At 31.4% G+C, this 14114-nt stretch overlaps 1 protein-coding gene across 8 annotated transcripts in view; it reads right to left on the reverse strand.

Annotated features, from left to right (window-relative positions):
* Positions 1–14114, reverse strand: part of ANAPC10 (anaphase promoting complex subunit 10) — a 110394-nt gene that overhangs the window by 46366 nt on the left and 49914 nt on the right. The gene's annotated exons all lie outside the window — the stretch shown is intronic.

The raw sequence follows: 14114 nt of genomic DNA on the forward strand, positions 1-14114 counted from the left end.
AGAAGTAGAATAGGTAAATTATGTCAACTAAAAGGGGCAAGAAAAAGCTTTTACAGTAGAAGGAAAGAGGAAGTGGTAAGAGGGGAGTGAGTAAACTTTATTTTTATCAGAAATAGCTCAAAGAAGGAATAACATACATATTCAATGGGGCATAGAAATATCTATCTTATCCTATAGGCAAGTAGGTGGAGAAAAGGATAAGAAAAGGAGAAGGCAGATTAGGGGAGGGGGTAGTCAGAAGCAAAACACTTAAGGAAGGATAGGGTGAAAGAAGAGTGAGAATAGAATAAACAGAATAAGGTGATAGAAGTAGGGTAGAGGGAAATACAGTTAGCAATAGTAACTGTGAAAAAACTTTTGAAGCAAATTTCTCTGATTAAGGTCTCATTTTTCAAAATATATTGAGAACTGAGTCAAATTTATAAATTAAGAGCCAATCCCCAATTGATAAACAATAAAAGATATGAACAATTTTCAGATCAAATGATCAAAGCTATCTATAGCTACATTGAAAAAAAAGTTTTAACTCTAACTTGACTGGAGAAATGCAAATTAAACTATTCTGAACTTTAAAATCAAAAACATTTTCTTAAAAAAGTAGACGGTAGGCAAGATGAGCATCAAATGAAATTGATTCTACTTTAAGAGATAGACAATGACTGAATATTGATTTGAAAGTAACATCCAAATTAACTATCTTTGTAAAATCAAGCAATAATAAAAATCAAAATAATTACAACTCATTTATAATTACATTTAATTTAATAATTTTTATTTAATTATTTGTACTTTAATAATTACAAGTACAACTAACCTACTTAAACAAGCTATTGATGTCAGCAAATGGGAAAAAGGATAAAAAGACAGAAATAGATAGTATTTCCAAAATAAGTTTACTTTCAGTTGACATAAAGAAAGTAAAAATCCCTAGCAGCTTTCTTAGCCAACAAATACTTGCTCTTGTCTAGTAGCAACAAGGAAGTCACAGGCTCATGGGTAAAATTTTGTAGATGAGAACAAAATAAGATTATAAGCAATATTTCTTCATAAAACAGCAAGAAGCAAATAAGAAAAAAATTTTGGTAAAAAATTATTCAAAATTATCCTGAGGCCATTGAAGTATGAAATGAAGACACAGAAATGAGAAATTGATATGGTTCATGAATACTTTTATAACTCTTTTAACATGCCAGGATCTTAGAGGGACTATATATGTTAAGTCTAACACTATGGTTTCAGATGTACTGTCCAAAAAAGTAGAGACAATAGTAAAAAAAAAAAAAAATAGGATCAGCAGGTTGCATACACAGAGAAGCAACTGAACTGGAATTCATTCAATCTTGAGTAACCAATTCTCAAGGGATATAAGAGAGAAGGTACCAAAAGTCTAAGAAAAAAAAATCCCAAACCTTATTTAAAAAAAAAAAAAAAAAAAAAAAGTATTAGAATACACCAGTAGCTATTGACTAATAAGCCTATCTTCTCATCACTACAAATGTTTTATGAAAATAAGTCTACATCCAATAATAATCTTATTGAAGATTACAAAGAGCTCTCCAGCATAATATAAAGTTCTACAGCAGGCCACTTCTTCTTTATAGTTACACAAATGACCAAAATAGAGAGAGAATGCAAGCAGCATTTGCTTTGCTGATTGCTGACATTTGATTTGGTTGAGAAAAATACTAGTTCAACTGATTAAGTGAAAAGGATGGTGAAAAAACTATGAGAATAGCAGCTTGTCTAGACTGAGTATAAAAAGAGGGGTATACCTCCTCCACACTGGATAGTGTTTCAGGCATGGAATCAGGAAGACCCAAGTTCAAATCTGTCCTCAGACATTTACAGCTATGTTACTCTGGGCAAGTAACTTACCGCTGTTTGCTTGAGCTGGAGAAGGAAATGGCAAAATACTTCAGTGGCTTTATCAAGAAAACCTCAAAGAGATCAGTCAGAGTCAAACATGACTGAAATGTCTATAAACAACAACATTCTTCCCCCAGTAAAGTGGGTCTCAAGCAGATCAAAATAATTCAAGATTCCATAAGAAATATACCAGAGACAATTTTCTCCAATAATCCTCTAAATATTTGTATCAGGCAAAGTATTGAACAAGGAAAGCTATCCTTGCCAAAGGTGCTAGCTACACTAGCAAATCACTGCAAAATTCAACTAAAGAACTGACTGCCTAGAAATGGTGAGTTCCTCCCTCTGTGCTTGTTTTCCCATACTACTGCACTATCAAGCCCCAAAATACCACAATGCTTCTTCAATGATAGATAATTGATTCTGTTGGCAATTAAGGGTCTCCAGAGTTTACTGCACAGAGAAATGCTGTGGTCAGACCCATGCTTTAAGAAAATTACCTTGGAGTTGTGTGAAGAATGATTAGAGAGAGGAGGAACTTATTGCAGGTTATGTAATCAAAAAGTATTAGAGTTGGTTCAGATTAAAGATAATGTGGGTCTGTTTAACACCACATACTAAGATTAGATCATAATGGTCCAAGATTTAGGCATAAAGAACAAAATCATAAATAAATTGGAGGAACATGGGATGGTTTACCTCTCAGACTTGTGGAGGAGGAAGGAATTTGTGTCCAGGGGAGAACTAGAGACCATTATTGATCACAAAATAGAAAATTTTGATTACATCAAATTAAAAAGGTTCTGCACAAACAAAACTAATGCAAACAAGATTAGAAGGGAAGTAACAAATTGGGAAAACATTTTTACAGTTAAAGGTTCTGATAAAGGCCTCATCTCCAAAATATACAGAGAATTAACTTTAATTTATAAGAAATCAAGCCATTCTCCAATTGATAAATGGTCAAAGGATATGAACAGACAATTTTCAGATGATGAAATTAAAACTATTTCCACTCATATAAAAGAGTGTTCCGAATTACTATTGATCAGAGAAATGCAAATTAAGACAACTCTGAGATACCACTACACACCTGTCAGATTGGCTAAGATGACAGGAACAAATAACGATGAATGTTGGAGGGGCTGTGGGAAAACTGGGACACTGATGCATTGTTGGTGGAGTTCTGAAAGAATCCAGCCATTCTGGAGAGCAATCTGGAATTATGCCCAAAAAGTTATCAAAATGTGCATACCCTTTGACCCAGCCATACTACTACTGGGCTTATATCCCAAGGAAATACTAAAGAAGGGAAAGGGACCTCTATGTGCCAAAATGTTTGTGGCAGCCCTTTTCATAGTGGCTAGAAGCTGGAAGATGAATGGATGTCCATCAATTGGAGAATGGTTGGGTAAATTATGGTATATGAATGTTATGGAATATTATTGTTCTGTAAGAAATGACCAACAGGAAAAATACAGAGAGGCTTGGAGAGACTTACATCAACTGATGCTGAGTGAAACGAGCAGAACTAGGGGATCATTATACACTTCAACAATGATACTGTACGAGGATGTATGCTGATGGAAGTGGATATCTTCAACATAGAGAAGAGCTAATCCAATTCCAATTGATTAATGATGGACAGAATCAGCTACATCCAGAAAAGGAACACTGGGAAATGAGTGTAAACTGTTATTTTTACCTTCTGAATCCAATTCTTCCTGTGCAACAAAAAATTCGGTTCTACACACATATATTGTATCTAGAATATATTGTAATATATTTAACATGTATAAGACTGCCTGCCATCTGGGGGAGGGGGTTGGGGGAGAAAGGGAAAAAATCTGAACAGAAGTAAGTGCAAGGGATAATGTTGTAAAAAATTACCCATGCATATGTACTGTCAAAAAAAAAAAGTTATAATTATAAAATAAAATAAAAATTAAATTAAAAAAAAAAGATAATGTGGGTCTGAGTGAAGAGGAGTAGGATATGAGAAATATAATCTACACATATTAGATATATAACAAGAGATACTTTTCTGTTGGGATCATGATGGTCCATTTCATAACTTTTTTTTTCTTATAAGTTGAGATAATGTTCTAGCTCTGCCATTAACACACTATGTGATCTTGACACTTCTCTGTACCTATTAACTTAGCAGAAAAAGAAAACTAAATAAGATGATTTCTAAGATAACTGAGCTAGAAAACTGTATCATTTCTTTCATCTAGGAAACTTACACATTAGCAAAAGCTATATACCTTACCATGAAACTTATTCTCTTAGCAATATTATACTGTGATTTTCAACTATCATTTTAATTGAATATTACTTTAGTTATTAAAAAGTCAATATATTCAAAATATGTAACAGTACCATGTGTAACCCATCTATACCTGCTAATCTTGTGTGATTCCTGACAATGTCCTACTACAAATTCCCCAAAGGGGTCCATCCAAAGTGCTGAGCTCCCAGACATTCTCCTAGAATTATGATACCAAGTAAAATACATAAGATGTGTATGCAAACAGTTATCCTTTACTCTTACCATACCACCAGCCTATCATTTATCAAAATAAAAACATATAATCTTCATTATGGCTATTTTCTAGGTAATTTCCTAATAAAATCTCAATATAATAAATTCACAAAAGAATATAGTTCTACATTATTTCATATGCACCTTTTAACAAGGCATATAATTGAAAGAGACAAGGAACAGAAGTGTTAACTACTATGTAATACAATGCTAACAAATGAAGGTCTTATCACAAAAACAGGCAGTGATAAAATCTGATTCAACTTCAATGACAATGAAAATGCAAAACATCTCTAGTATTATCAATAAAGTTTGACAAACAACTGGAAAAAAATTTTTCATTTCACTTGTACAGCCTGCAATTCCCATTTATTCCATTTCTAGCATACATACTGGAAACAGATCTTGTTTATGAATGTGTAAAAAAAATCAGCTCATAATTTACTCTCAAAATTGTTTAGCCATATCCAGGAAATCTGTCTAGACATAGTTAAGGTTAAATTATACAAAGTAAAAAAAATGGAAGTCTGAAGCAATGAATATTAGAAATTATTTGCATATATTCAAAGTATTAGCAAATTATTTGCATGCATTTCAAAAGCACTGAATTAATCCTATGTTTAGCTAAATATCATAAGGTCTAGTCATAAAAGAAAACTGTCATTCTGAAAAATTATGTTTCCTAGAACTTTAATCAGTGATAACTAGATAGTAAGTAAAAGGTTTTTTGTTTTTTTTTCCTATTATAAGAGCCAGTCATTTATAAGAGCTAATCATCAGTCTAGTAGGGAAATGACAATGCACTGGGTTGATTGAGGAGCTGGAGGCTTCTAAGAATGGAAAAGGTATGGACATGTTGGTATCTTTCCTTCCTTTCCAAGAAGGATGTTTGAGTTACATCCTACCTAAAGCACAACTCTTCCAGAATAATAATTTAAAAGGAAAGTCTAAAAAATGAGAGGGATTAGTAAATAAAAAATGTTCTAGCAACAATATCATGTTTATTAATGTCTAAATAGTCTATAATACTACTCTGAAATTAGTAAGAAAGATAAAAGTGAAGGATATGTTAAAATTAGTACAAAATTTAAAGAAAACCTATGAAGTAGTGGCATACAGTTTGTCAATCTCAATCTGAAACATGGTAACTGCAACCAAAACACACCTCATTCTTATTTTTAAGTAAGGTTACCAAATGGAGCACATAAATAGGAACAAATTTATAATGACTTTTCCTATCTTAGGTCCCAATAACAGGTTTGCAAATAAAAATCTGATTTCTCCTTTAAGAACAGCTGCATATTTAACACATTATTAAATAATAGAAATATCTGGGAGAGAGAAATCAGTAATAATGAATGAACCTCTCCCCCCAAAAAAAGAAAAAAAAAACTAAATGAATCTTGCAGTATGGGTAGCAATTTACCAGATTCATTTTACAGACCTTTGAAGAATCTAGTGTTACATATTATCTGGGAGACTGTTTCTTTCTTTAATATGTCATAAATTCGAGTAAAAAGGCTGAAATGGCCAATATAAGATGTATTGTATTTTCCAGCTGGACTGCCAATTTTCTCCATACTTTACTCAAATCCACGTATTATAAGGTGTTCACAAAGATTAAGATGCAAGCTTTTAAATATACTTTATTATCTATTCCCTGACTGGTTACAACAGCTTAGATAGAATATAACTACATATAATATTGATAAAGAAGTTCCCATATTTGAGAAGCCTGAAATGAAGAATGCATCTGTATTTTTTTTAAATAAACACACAAAAAACACACTTAAAATTAGTTTTAAGTTATTCTGCTGGTAAAGAATGATATTTTTAATCATTTTCTCCCAAGTATATATATATGTGTATACACATACACATACACACACACACACACACACACTTCACAAAAACATAAATTCACAAATGTGCATGTTTTGTTTCACTAGTTCTTCCTCCATGTTGTATTTTCATTTACAAAATGCTATTTTGTAATATGAGAAAAACTAACTTCTAACAAATACATATAAGCATTCAAAAAACTTCTTCATACCCTTTGATGGACAGTGATAATGATGAAACATCTATTGAAATCTCCCTTGGAAAAAAAAGGAACTTTTACAAAATTTAAAACCTAAAAACCAACAAATGTCCCACTGCACTCAGAAAACACAGAAACACAGAGTCTTTATTCCAGGGGGAACTTTCAGTAAAAAATGATGTGTGAACAGCAGACACTGATGTTCACACAAGCATGCTGCATACAACCCAGCAGGCGATTTTCTGTTTTTTTTGGATTATGCTCTGGAGGTGCTGGCACAATGGAATTTCAATGCCATAATTACTTATTTCTCCATGTGCCAGTCTTTGAAATAACAGGTAAAGAAAAAACAATTATAATTCCAGGAATCACAAAATAAAATGTTTTTGATTCTTCTGTTCAAACGAAGTAATTTATAACCATGACACAAAGAAGCACAAAAGGGGAAAAAAACAGAAATAAAAGTAACGTTCCAAAGGTTCAGTTTACAAGGACCTCACACAAAGTTGTTTTTTTTTTTTTCTCTGCAACTCTTACTAGAAACAGTATTATTTGCTAAAAATGAACTAGCTGCCAAGAGCTATGGTCCATCTAAAGCAAACATGTTTAAGATGGAAATAGAGTGTTAATACAGAAAAAAGGCAGTATTGAGTATACACATTTTTGTTCAAATCTGATGAAAAAGATCCTACCAAAGTTCCTAGTTTGGTATCCTGGTATTCTTTTGGACTAAAAGTGATTGTATTTACAGATAATAAAATACTTATAATATAAATACTGCATTAAAACAATAAACAGAAAATCATTAAATTTCAGACTTTCTAATTAAATCTTTTTTGGTAGGTTATTGGGAATTCAACACTAGTCTTGGTTCACATGATAGAACAATGGGAAAATTTTCCGAATGGTTGAACACTAACCCTGACAAGTGTGGAGAGCCAACTACAATACATTATATGGTAGCATAACCTGCCACCCACGTTGCTGAGAGAACAGCTTTCAAACACATGCACTGAGCTGTAAAGCCACAAAATCCCTTATTACACATTGTCTTTTTTACTCTAGGTGAAATATACCATCAATTCTTTTCATTATAAATCTTTTTTTAAAAAAATTGACACATATTTGTTTAGTTGGAACTGTCTTTTTTAGACCAAAAAGATAATAATTAGCTTTTTTGGGGGAGGAAGAAAAGCCAACAGGAAAACAAATTATCACTTTCTTACAGTATTACAATGAAGCCTGACATCTGCTGAATGGTTTCCCATAGCTTATTTTTTTGGAGCCATATTACCTTACGCAAAACTGTTTAAAGCAAAACTCTGATGTAGGTTCTCTACATCAGAGCATCTGTGAACACTTGTTTCTCAAAAGGATTGTGAAATTGCTTTTGGTGATCTTAGATAAAGTATATGGCTGCTCTCAACACTAAAAGACAGAAAAGAATAAGAATACTACTTAAGATATTTTCCCCTCATTCCAAAACCTCCACAGAAAATATTTCATGTTATTTTTGGTGGGAAAATAAGCCATAAAGATTCAAGGATATAGTCCTGTCACAGGTTGCATGATTGAGTATTTTGGTACAAATATGCAAATTAGACAAGACTACAGAATCTCAAATATGCTCCACCCTCATTACAACACTGCTTGCCAACCAAGCATTCTTGCCTTACATAAAGGGATTCAATTCAATAATGGCAAACTAAAACATGTATACAAAGGAACTCAAGAAAATAATAAAAACTAAAAAGCAGCCTAAAGCTATTATAATTTACTGATTTTACAGAATTGTGGCTTTAACCCATTGACAACTTTTAAATATCTGGCTCTGTCTCTGTCCCTCCCTTCTGTTTTCTTTTTCTCTCTCCATTCCATCCCATCCCCAAAAGCATCTATCTTTCCTGGCTAATAATTTTTTTTTCAAATCCTGTCCTTCCATTTTTCATTTTTTATTCCACTATTTCCTGATAACCACCCCACCCACCCACCCACCCAATAGGAGCCACCTCTACTCAATAATAGTCTATTGGTTAAATCAATAACATTCCAAGACATTCAAAGGATATAACAATTTCTTTGGGGTTTTCATTTCCAATTTTTTTTTTTTTTTTAGTAAAAAGTACTTTATTTTTAAATCCTTCTATAATGAAGGCAGGGTCAACTAGTCTACTGAATTAACTGGTAATCTATCTGATACTCAGCAAACTATTCAAGAACTTTCATAACCTATAACTGAATTTACTTTACCTTCATTGGCACAACTATTAAAATTAATTTAATGACTCAAAAAGCATAATTATCTGAAAAATGGAAGCACTCTTTACTTTAGGTTATCTTTCAATACTGTACTCCAGCTTGGACAATCTAAAGCTTTATGTGATAGGTTCATGCTAGGTGACAAGATCATCCAACTAAAGAATGACATTCAATTTTTTAATGGTAACCAATAAGGCAAAAGGGAGTAAAAATGTAATACTTACAGTACCTACTTTTCAGAACAGAGTATAAAATCTATTACAAGGTATTTTGGGGTTTTGTTTTGTTTTGTTTTTTTAACATGGGATCTATACTTTTCAATACTAAAATTTAGGCCACATTTGAATCAGTAAGCATTTTGCCAACTAAACATATGTTCTGGCAAATAACTGCATTTGGATCACCCATAACAGCTTAAGTGGTAATATCCAGAACAAGCATTTGTATCATTGGGAAATGTTTTCAAACAGAAGTGATTTGTTCAACTGTGGAAGCCAAACTGTCATAAAAGGAAAGGTTTATTAAGGCAATACAAGAATATAATAAACATTTCCATAAGTAAGTTCCTAATCTCCTATTCCCCTGTGAATTTTCCTATAGGGAAGGAACTCTCTAGCCCTCATTTACTGTCTAGTGGAAATGTCTTAAAATAGTCTGAAATAATCCTAAAATAATTTTTATTTTTATTTATATATTTATATATTATTATTTTTATTACATATTATATTTTATATACTTTATATATGTACATTTGTTATATAAAATTTACATATTTTATTATATATTATAAAAATAACTTTGCATAGTTGTTGTGCTTTAGGTAAACCAAGTTAAAATTAAAACAGTATTTATACTAACCAAACGAAATACTGTAAGGATGCATGAATCTTTTATAAAAGTACTCTTAATATCTGTGTGTTTTTGAAATCCAACAAAAAAGATGATAATCACAATTCTGTAAAAGCTAATCCACAATTAAAGGAAATATCTAATATTATAAATATACATACATATAGATATATATAGGTCCTCTGTGTCAAATTTCAATCTCCTTGTCATTGCATTACATAATTTCTCCTTTGTCATTATGTTATTTTGTTATTTTGTTTTATTTTGTTATTTTTGTTTTATTCACTTATTTCAAATGCAGGATGTTAATTTGAGGAAATAATTCATTCAAGTATCTTTTAATATCTCATTTGAAGGCATCAGATTCAGTTTGCAAAATTTTAAAGTGATTTATAATTTCTTTGAAGAAAATATCCAAATGGTGTTGGAAAGAAAATTCTTCTAATTTAGCAAAGATAATAAATTTGAAGTGGAAGAAAATTAGTTTTTAAAATTGAGTCTCTTTTTTTTTTGCTTTATTGGGTTATGTAAAAGAAAAACGTGTTTGACAAATACATTTTTAAAAATTTTAAAACCTATTAGAAATATCTAAGAATAGCAAATCATTAAAAACTCTTGTGCAATGAATCTCAACTAAGCAAATGCATTTACAAGGCTCTACAGAAATGCATATGAGAGTACTACTTTATTGGTTCTATTTCCACATGTCACAAATCAATCATGCAATTCCAAAAGGACTAAATTGCTACTTGTATCATATCACAAATGAATAACCCCCATGAGATACCATGACCTAATTTTTTAGAGCAGTTGGCACAGCTAATAATGAAGTGCTGAACCTTAAGATGAAAAATGTTTTAGTCTTGTATTTTGATATAACTAGGATGAATATATTACTTTGTATACCCTACTTTAAACACAGCAAAATCAGAGGAAATTGTATTATAATCTGTTTGTACTCTCTGATTGTATTTAAGTCTACCACTTTCTTCCTACCTTGATTTGAAAATTATCAAAAGATTAAGAAGATAGACTAAACAATAATTAGAAAGCAAAAGGAAAGCAATACATAGCAAGTAATGGTCAAAAGTCAGAATGGAAACAGTAGACAAGATAATATAAAAATACTAGCTTTGATTTTCTCAAACATCTCCTCCTAAAATCCTTATTATAAAGTTTGAAACTGGCTGAAGCTTCTTATCCAGTGTTTGGGAACTTTGTTCTGTCTAACGTACAATTTGACTCTGGAGGATGACTAGGATCTCAGGTTAAATGGAGTTCAATGAGCCAGCATTATCTGTATGTTATTGATATTTCTGTTCCTAGTTAATAGAGGACTTTCACAACGTAACCGTTGGCTCTCATAGCACCAATCCCAAAGTACAAGAGGTAACTGATGTAAAAAATGACCACCGATCCTAAAAAAAGAAAGAAATAGGAAAAAAGAGAAAAAGACCTACATTCTAAGAGGATGCCTTAGATTGCCTCTTAGGTAAACTTATGGTACAGTTAATGGAATATTTTTACACCATAAAAAAATGAAGGTTAAAATCTCAAAGAATCCTCCATGTATAAACTGATGCAAAGTGAAGATAGCAGAACCAAAAGAAGTTTAAACAAGAACTGATACACTGAAAAGAAACAACTAATAAAAGCAATGACCAACCACACATATACTCACACATATAAACACTCTCAGTCTCCAGCAGAACTCTGATTAAGTATATTACTTATATGACAAAGAAGTGATAAGACAAAAATGTACAAAATGAAGCATTTCTTTCTTCCTTCCTTTTTCTTAGTTTTTAAATGGATGGAGGTATAGGGTAGTGGACAAAGGAGAACAAAGGATGCCCCTCCAAAAAGGACCACTAAAATATTTTTCTTCCTTTTTTTTTTTTTTTAAAGAGAAGGAAGATCAAGAGGTAGCACAGATAAATAATACTATTGTTGTGAAAGTAACGTGAAATTTGTTATGTGCTTAAAAAAAAAAATCTAATTTATTATTTATTTATAGTATTCTTTTCTTTTTAAATTTTGAATAACAAATTTTCTCCCTACTTCCATTCCCTCCCCCACTCACTGGGAAGGCAAACAATACATCAACCATATATATGAAATCATGTACGACAGATTTCCACATTGGCCATATTTAAAAACTACAACAAGAAGAAAAATAAAGAAAATAAGAAAAAATAATGAGAAATACTTTGATTTTCACTTAGAGTTCATCAGTTCTTTCTCTGGGGGTAGATAACATTTTTTCATCTTGACTTCTCTGGAACTGTCTTGGATCACTATATTGATCAGCTAAGCCTTCCACATATGATGATCATTACAATACTGCTGTTATTGTTTATTGGTTCTTGATCTCCTGGTTCTTGTCACTTTACTTCAGTTCATATAGGTCTTGCCATGTTTTTCTGAAACACCCCCCTTTTACCTCGTAAGTTGTCATTTTCCACAGTATATAGAACTCCATCACAATTATATGCCACAACTTGTTTAGCCATTCCCCAAATGATAATCATCTCTTCAATTTCCAATTCTTTGCCAGCACAAAAAAAAAAGAGTTGCTATAAATATTTTTGCATGTCTAGGTCCTTCACCCCTCCCCTCAATTTTTTACTTCTTTGGGATTAAGATAGTTTTAAGTTTAAGTCTTTAATCAATAGTGATTGAGAGCCTTTTTTTTTTTTTCATGACTACAGGTAGCTTTAATTTCTTTTTCTGAAAACTGCCTATCCTTTGACTATTTATCACCCGGGGAATGGCTCTTATTTTATAAGTTTGACTCAGTTCTATACTCAGTATATATTTGAGAAATGAAGTTTTTCTTTATCAAAAGAAAATTGTAAAAATGTTTGCTGTTACTTCACTGTCTATAGTACCTTTAAGTACAATGTAGGTAGTTTCTTTGATTACATTTTTTAATTAAAGGTCTATTTTTGTTTTTACTTTGTCTAAAATCATGATTGCTAAATCTCTTTTTTATTTCAGCTGAAGCATATTAGAATACTGTCCAGCCTTTATTTTAACTCGTGTCTTTGTTTCAACTGTTGTCTTTTGTAAACAAATATATTGTTGGATTCTAGTTTCTAATCCATTCTGTTATCAGCTTCCATTTTATGGGAGAGCCTATTCCATTACCATTTATACTTATGATTACTGTATATTTCCTTCCATTTCAGTTTCTTCTGTTTCTTCCTCTTTCTCTTTTATTCTGCCACTGCTCAAATTTTTTTTGATTATTTTATTTTTTACCAAGAGTTCTCTTAATCCACCCTCCCTTTTATCTACTTATTAATACAGGTTTCTGTATACAACCAAGTATGTATATTCTTCTCTCTGAACCAATTCTGATGAGAGTGCAGTTGAAACATTGCCCAATATTATCTTCCATTTACCCCACCATTATAAAAGCTCTTCCTTGCAGGCCTCTTGTATGTGAGAAAAATTTCCCTTTTCTACCTCTCTCTTCAACCAATGCAATCTATTTTCTCATTCCCATATAGGAATGTACACTGTTTGCCTTTTTATGCTTCTCTTGAATCTTGTGTTTGAATGTCATATTTTTTATCCAGCTCTGGTCTTTTCACTAGGAAGGCTTGAAAGTCCTCTATTTCATTAGACATACATTCTTTTTCCCCCTGAAGGATTATCCTGTTTTGCTCAGTAGGTTATTTTTGGTTGTAATACTAGTTCAATTGTGTTCATAAATATTCTAACCTTTCCACAACTTTAACAAAGAAGCCGTTAAATTTTGGGTGCTCTTGAATGTGATTTCATAACATTTGAATTGTTTCTTTCTGGATGCTTTAAGTATTTTCTTTTTGACCGGGAAGCTATGGATTCTGGTTAGAATATTCCTAGGAGTTTTTGCTTTGTGATCTCTTTCAGGAGATAGTTGGTAAACTTTTTATTTATTATTTTACTCTATGGATCTCACTTATCAAGGAAGTATTTATTTTTTGGCAATTTCTTGAAATATGTCTCAGAGATTCTGTCTTTGATCAAAACTTTCAGGTAGTCCAATAATTCTTAAATTATCTTTCCTCTATTTTCCAAGTCAGTTGTTTTTTTCTATTAGAAATTTCAAATTTTCTTCTATTTTTTTCATTCTTTTGATTTTGTTTTATTATTTCTTTATGTCTTAGAGTCATTAGCTTCCACTTGCCCAATTTTAATTCTAATTTTTAAGGAATGATTTTCTTCTATGATGTTTTGTATCTTTTTTTTCCATTTGGCCAATTCTGTTTTTTAAAGAGTTCTTTTCTTCAATGAATTTTCATCCTTTCTTTTCCATTTGCCCTATTCTGCTTTTTTAATGAGTTATTCTCTTCAGTTAATTTTTATACCTCTTTTACCATGTGGCCAATTCTGATTTTTAAGGTGTTATTTATCTCAGTTTTTTATGCCACTTTTAACAAGCTATTAATTCTCTTTTCATAATTTTCTTGCATCATTCATTTCTTTTACTAATTTTTTCTCTACTACTCTTCTTAAAAACAAAAACAAACAAACAAAAGACTTCTTCCTTATTGGCCTTGGGTC

Source organism: Sminthopsis crassicaudata, chromosome 6 (assembly GCF_048593235.1).
Source record: "Sminthopsis crassicaudata isolate SCR6 chromosome 6, ASM4859323v1, whole genome shotgun sequence".
Classification (NCBI taxonomy): domain Eukaryota; kingdom Metazoa; phylum Chordata; class Mammalia; order Dasyuromorphia; family Dasyuridae; genus Sminthopsis; species Sminthopsis crassicaudata.